Consider the following 7133-nt stretch of genomic DNA (forward strand, 5'->3'; position numbering starts at 1 on the left):
AATAATTCTTTGTACCAAAAGATACACGTTTTGGCACATACTCTCTGTCCATTACCACAATAACCCCAAGAAATGAGCACGAGGTACTTGTTGAGAAAAGAGGGAGTTAGTGACTTGCCCAAGGTGGCGGTGTTTCTTGTGTCCATCTAGACTATGAACTCGGGTCTTGTTCAATTACGTAACCCAAGGAGGTAGGGCAGGACAGTGCTTCTGCTACATTGTATTCTCGAAAGATATTTGTGGAACGAATGAATGAATGAATGAATGACAAAAGTGAAGTCCACTTGATCTCCACCGCAACTTAGTGAGGCAGGAAAAGCCGTCACAATTATCCCCATTTTACAGTTGAGGAAGCAGCCCAGGGACATTCAGTGATCTGCCCAGGTCCTACCAGCGGAAAGGAAGAGACACACACACATGTCACGATTCCAGGTCCAAGATGCATACGCTTCCACGCCCCCTGCTCAAAGCGGCACCTCCTGGGATGCCCTTGCCCGAGCCTCCCACACGTCCAGTGCAGAGTGGAGTTCTGCTGAGTCACGTCAACGCTAAAAACCAAGCTGAGTTCTAGGATTCGTGATTTGTGACCTCCTGCCCCCTAGAACATGGAGTTTGATGTTCATTAATCACAAACCTTCAGCAGTCACACACTGCTCGCAATTCTGGGTCTTCAGGAAACAGTCCTGGCTAAGAAGGATTCCCCTGGTGCAGAGTAAATGGCAGCAGATCAAAACACTTTTGCCCCACACCACCCCTCACCCCGTTCTGGCCACGAAGTCACAACTAAAGGAAGGTTTAGAAACTCTTGTACTGCTTTCTGTGGGCTTTGAGAAGGTAATAATTGGCAACCCGCTCCTCCCAGACAACTGGCTCAAGGATTTGTATCATTGTCTACCAATTTTATGGCAAAATTTTCCCCAAGTTGCACTAGAAGTTCAAAGCCATGTCATTGGATAAGGCGAATCCTATTACACAAAAACTCCTATAGAGAATTAAAATGTTCCTGTAATTCAGGAATAAGTTTACATCAGTCATTCCCGGAAATTGGCACCTCAGATGGCAGATTGTGTTAGTCTTTTGTTTTTCACTATAATGAGATAAGATATATGGCACAGAACAGAGTTGGGGATTTTGTTGTTGTCGTATTAGGGATTAGACATGGATGTAAAATGGAGGAGAATGAAATCAAGCTGATCCCACACACTTAAGCAGAAGTCCACAGGGAAAGACGGGAACCTGTGCTTCTGGTCCAGGTGGTGAGGGTGTCCCGTGGGAGCCAGGCCCTTTCGTCACAGGGTAAATACCAGCACCTGACTCAGCAAGTGGAGCGAGGCAGAAGGAGGATCTGGGGAGAAAACCGGGAAGACTGAAATGAAAGCATTTACAGTAAAACCTTGGCATGAATGTATAATTCATTCCAGAAACATGCTCATAATCTAAAGCACTTGTGCATCAAAGCGAATTTCCCCATAAGAAATAATGGAAACTCAGAGGATTTGTTCCACGACCCAAAAATAGTCACAAAAATGATTATAATACTGTAATATAATACAAAATAATAACAAAAATACAAAATATAAAGAAAAACAAACTAATAAACCTGCACTTACCTTTGAAAATCTTCATGGCTGGTGTGAGGGAGACGAGAGAGGAGGATTATTGTGTAGGACGACTTTCACTACCACTAATGGAGTCACTGCTATCTATTGGCTCAGCGGAATCCTTTTCTGGGTGGGGGCCATTGTATACGCTCGCACGGGTGTTGACTACAGCACAGTATTAATAAACTCTTGTCATATTCTCTATTTAATGTAACTGGCAATAGGGCAGCAAAGGAAAGGGTCTATATCGGCAGGCAGCCCGACCTAGCAGGAAGCAAAGCATTCTTAAGCTTACTCTTGGATGGAAAAGCAAAGAACTGTCCATAGGTGCTCTGAAGTGACAAAAAATACACAAGTGCCAGTTGTGGGCACCTTCCAACGTTCTGAAAAGTCACTGATTTCTGCCAAACATCGCAGCCTGAGACGGAGCATCTGAGCATGGAGACGATCACCCACAACCCGCAGCGAGAGAGAGAGAGAGAGAGAGAGAGAGAGAGAACCATTGGCTCAGTTGTGATCATGTCACGTTCGGCATCATGTGCTACTTGCGTTGCAAGACATCGCTTGTTTATCAAGTTAAAATGTATCAGAAATGTTTGCTCCTCTTGTGGAACACTAGCAGAACAAGTTACTCGCAAGCCAAGGTTTTACTCTATTTGGGATCTCAGAATTTGGGGAGCACAGATTTGGGGAGCAACCCAAATTGTGTCCTCCTCGGGAGCAAAAGCCAGGGGTTCTTAAAGACAAAGGGGGAACGCTCGTATATGTTGTTTGCAAAGAATTTTGATTGGTGTTGGTGGCAGAAAACCAATCTTGGCTAAACGTAATTGATCCCCAGGGCTCGCACTAAGCAAAAGTCTGCCGGTCTAGCGAGTTGCAGATGCCCGTGTAGAGTCCTTGCAATATTTGCCACTTGACACGGTTCAAAAGTTCACGGTTCCATCAGGTGAGGACACGCACCTCCTTAATGGCCTCTCGGCTCCGTTTTAAAACCCCTTGACATAAGTGACTCCATTTTATTTCACCTGTTACAGGGGTTGGCATAGCAATTTCAGGCCCACCTGCTGTCTCAGCCAAACAGGGAGGCCGGCAGATAAGCGTCCATGTGTGTGAGCCACTGTGGCTGCTTCTCTGCTTCCATCCTTCCACACAGGATCTCTCTCGGAGCCCCCTCTACCCAGAAACACACAGGGAAGGGAGTTCTGAGAAACGTAGCTCACCCTGACCAAGGTGAGACATGGCAAAACCACTAGATTTCACCCCTGGTCAGCTTGGCTCCCATGCACATCTCCTTGAGTCATATTTATTCTCCAGTGCCCATGCTCATGTTGGGGGGGGGGGTTACTTTTACATTATGCAGAACCATCTGTAAGTCAGGCTCAAGTTTTTTCTTCCTTCGTCAACTGGTCATTGGTAGAGCTCCAAGAGAAAAGCGATGTGGGCTAAGAGGGCGAGAAGATAATGTATTAGGAGAAGGGCCTTGAGCATTTAGGCTGCTTCCTCATGTTCCTTTTTTGTGCCTTCAGGGCCTGCTTGAGCGCTAGCTCATGTGTCACTTCCATTTGACGATGAAGTGCTGCTATGCACATCTAATTTTACGGGTTGGGGGGGTCAGATAATTCCCAAGTCATGACGGGAAGCTTAGTTCACATGGTAATGTTGTGGCCAGGGCCAAGCATTCATTGTCTACTAAGGCCTTGCAGCAAACTAAAATGTTTTGTGCAGATGATGGCATGACTGCATCCAAACCCAAACATCTTCTCTGCCATTCACTCATAAGGGCCTAACAAATGCTCCAAACGGCATCTCTATCTACCGCTGACATTTCAAGTACCATCAAAGCTGCTGGGTCATATGGCCCAAGAGGAACCCAAGATAGCTAAGATAGTCACATGGTTGTAGTTGGCCTTTGTAACTACATTCTTCCACTCTCCGCTCCACATTTCCATTGCCCTCAACAAGCACTCCAATTAGTTATGGGTCTCAGCCATATGGGATGACTCTGAACCTTCATTCCTGGAATTCATAGCAACCTAGACTTATTACAGAACTGCCTTTTATTTTAGGCTCCATTCAAAACTGGTAGGTTTGGGGGTTACTCAGTGAAAAGATTTATGTAACATGCCCAAATAAAGTATACGTGGCCTCAAAAATCCAAAGAATCTCACTAGCGAAACGCTTTTTCATAATAGCTGAAATGTTATAATTCTAGATTGTTCAGGTGTGGTTTGAGGTAGGGAGTCAGGTTCATTATTTTCCCCATGAGAACTTCCAATCTTTCAAGCAACACTTGTTGAAAATTCTTTCCTTTTCCCACTGAATTCCTTTGATGACTTAGTAAAAAATCATTAACCACAGGACCATGCATTTATTTCTGGATTCTAATTTGATCAATTTGCATATGTCACTAGGCTAATAATCCATTCTACTTTGATTAATGTAGTTTAAGAATAACTCCTGAAAGGGGTACCTGGGTGGCTCAGTCAGTTAAGCGTCCGACCTTGGCTCAGGTCATGATCTCACAGTTTGTGAGTTCGAGCCCGTATCGGGCTCTGTGCTGACAGTTCAGAGCCTGGAGCCTGCTTCGGATTCTGTGGCTCCCTCTCTCTCTGCCCCTTCCAGGCTCATGCTCTCTCTCTGTCTCAAAAATAAATAAACATTAAAAAAATAATAATAATTTCTGAAAGCAGATAAAATAAGTTCCCTTACTTGTACTTATTGTTTGAATTTTGTTTGGTTACTCTAGGGTTTTTGAATATCCATATAAATTTTAGGATAAATATATAAATTTATATTTTATAAAAACTGTTGAGAATTTAATTGAGATTGTTTTGGATCCACAGATCCAACTGGAGAAAAATAACATCTTAATAATAGTGATGCTTCCAATTGGTGAAAAAGGTATATTTCACTGATATTGATTTGCTTTACTTTTTCTCAGAAATATTTTGTAATTTTTAGTGTCAAGAATTAGTAGGCTTTTAGTTAAGTTTATTCCTAATATTTTTTATAATTTTAATTTCTGTAGTTTGATTTCTAGTACTTAGAAAAACAATTTTTATATTCATCTTGTATCCCGTGACTTAGCATAGTTTTGGTTTTTTTTTAATAGACTCCTTATGTGAACACAATGACATTGTCACAAATAAAGATAGTTTACCTTTTTCCTTTTTGAGGCTTACAAATTTCTTCTCTTTCCTTGATTTACTCCGCTGGGTAGAACCCACAGAAAAGTCCTGAATAGAAATAGAAAGACCAGTCTTCCTTCCCTTGTTCTCACTCTTTTTTTTTTTAAATGTTTATTTATTTTTGAGAGAGAGATAGAGCATGAACAGGGGAGGGTTAGAGTGAGATGGAGACAGAATCCGAAGCAGGGTTCATGCTCTGAGCCATTAGCACAGAGCCCAACGCGGGGCTTGAACTCACAAACCCTGAGATCATGACCTGAGCCGAAGTAGGAGACTTAACTGAGCCACCCAGGTGCCCCACCCCCCCTTGTTCCCACTCTTAATGTGGATATTAACTGTAGGATTTTCAAAGATGCACTTTACCAGATGAAAAATTTCCCTTCTATTCCTCATTTATAGTTTTTGCTATGAAGTTTTTCCCTTCTGTCAATTTTTTTTTATATTAATTGTGATGGTCAGATTTTTTTTTTTTTTTGCTTTATTCTGTTAACATGAATTACATTAAGTCAGACATCCTCAACCAATCTTGTATTTCTGGTAAAAGTTCACCTAGTTCAGATGTATTATCTATTTAATATATTACTATTTTTGAATTGCTAATATTTTAAGGATTTTGTAGCTATTTTCATCCGAATGTTCTGTAATTTTCTTTCTTCACAATACTCTTGTCTGGTTTTGGTATTAGGGTTATTTTAGTCTCATAAATAAGTTGGAAGGTTTATTGTCCTCTATTTTCTAAAAAAAAAATTTTGTGAGATTAGTGTTATTTTTTCCCCAAATGATTGATAGAACTCAATAGTGAACCCATCTGTGGCTGAAGTCTTTTTTGACAGATATAAGGTTATTTTTTCTTCCTTTTGCCTTTCCTTTTTTTTTTTTTCTTTCCTTCCTTGTTTATTTTTACTGTTGTTGTTGTCTTGTTGTTTTGATGGCTGATCTCCTTTGTTGCTCTTAGAACATATACTTTTTTTTAAGTTTATTTATTTCTTTTGAGGGGGGACAGGGACAGAGAGAGAGAGACAGAGAGAGGAGCCCAAGCAGTCTCCATGCTGTCAGCATAGAGCCCGACGTGGAGCTCGATCTCACCACCTGTGAGATCATGACCTGAGCTGAAACCAAGAGTGAGGCCCTTAAGTGACCGAGCCACCCAGGTGCCTCAAGAACATCTCCCTTTGGGCTGGACTCAGACTCAGAGGACAGCCTCCGCCTCTTGGCAATCTGTTCCTAGCAAGGCTAGGCAGGGCCCCTTCATTCTCTTGGTCAAAGTTAAGCATATTCTGCAGCCTCTTCCTGATTTTTCTTAGCACGCTCTTTCTTCAGAGCAATACACCCATGTTTGTGTTGCAGGACATGGGGAGTAGTAAGACACTGAATTCAGGATGCTTCAGCCCTAGATTTCTTACCCTCCTTGTTAAGGGGCTGTCTCACAACATACTGGTGGCAGCATCTTCTTTAGAGAGACTGAAAGGTTTGTGGATTCCGCCAGCTCTTTAGGGTCCCAGATGATGAGATAAGTAATACCAGTGACTCCAGGAATATCCTTCCCCCGTTTTTTTCACAATGACCAGGTTGAGAACCCCCAGATTGGCCTCCATGGTGCCACTTGACCCAGATGTGTGTTTCCTTTCTCCGGTCCTCCTTGCCCGGGAACAGGAAGGTCCCTTACTCAGTAGCGGGTGGACACGGCCATGGGTGGAGACACCCTGCTTCGTGGGGAAACCTTGCTTGTCATTCCCGCCAGTAATTCGGACCACGGAACCCTTCCATTCTTCACGCAGAGCATTAGCAGCAACTTCTGTGGCCACACGCTTCTCAGAAAAGGTAAGGAGTTTGCAAACATCATCCATATCAATGAGTTTCTGGCAGCCAGTGGCTGGGAAACAGAGGTTCAGCTTCATCCCAAAGAGCCCACCGCCTTCGAGGACCTGCAAAAAAGAGCGCTTTTTACCTTTGCTATTTTTTTCTTCGATCAGTTTTATTGAGGTTTGATGTCAAAGGACTTTGCCCACCTCATCGCAACTCTTGATTTTATTGACATAAAGTTATTTTCCGTATCTATTTGGTGTTATGGATAAATAATGTTTTCTCTTTCGTTTCTGATATTGATCGTGTGTGTGTTTCCCTTCTCTTCTTCTCGATTTGCTGAGTAAGATGCATATCATCTTTAAAAAATCTTTCCAAAGACCTAGCTTTGGGTTTACTTGATTTCCTCTAGCGTTAGTCTGTTTTCTATTCACTGCTTTACTGACATCAAACTTTTATATGTTTAAAGCAAAGTATTTTTTAATTCCCCCTACGTCTTCTTCTTTGATCCAAGTCTCCTTTGGAGGTTTATTGATTAATG

The 7133-nt window shown here is 42.3% G+C and overlaps 1 pseudogene; it reads right to left on the minus strand.

The window, feature by feature from the left end:
• Positions 1-6055: 6055 nt before the first annotated feature.
• LOC132686596 (small ribosomal subunit protein eS6 pseudogene) lies at positions 6056-6687 on the minus strand (annotated as a pseudogene).
• Between the last annotated feature and the right edge of the window lie 446 nt (positions 6688-7133).

This window comes from Panthera onca, chromosome F1 (assembly GCF_046562875.1).
Source record: "Panthera onca isolate mPanOnc1 chromosome F1, mPanOnc1 haplotype 2, whole genome shotgun sequence".
Lineage (NCBI taxonomy): Eukaryota > Metazoa > Chordata > Mammalia > Carnivora > Felidae > Panthera > Panthera onca.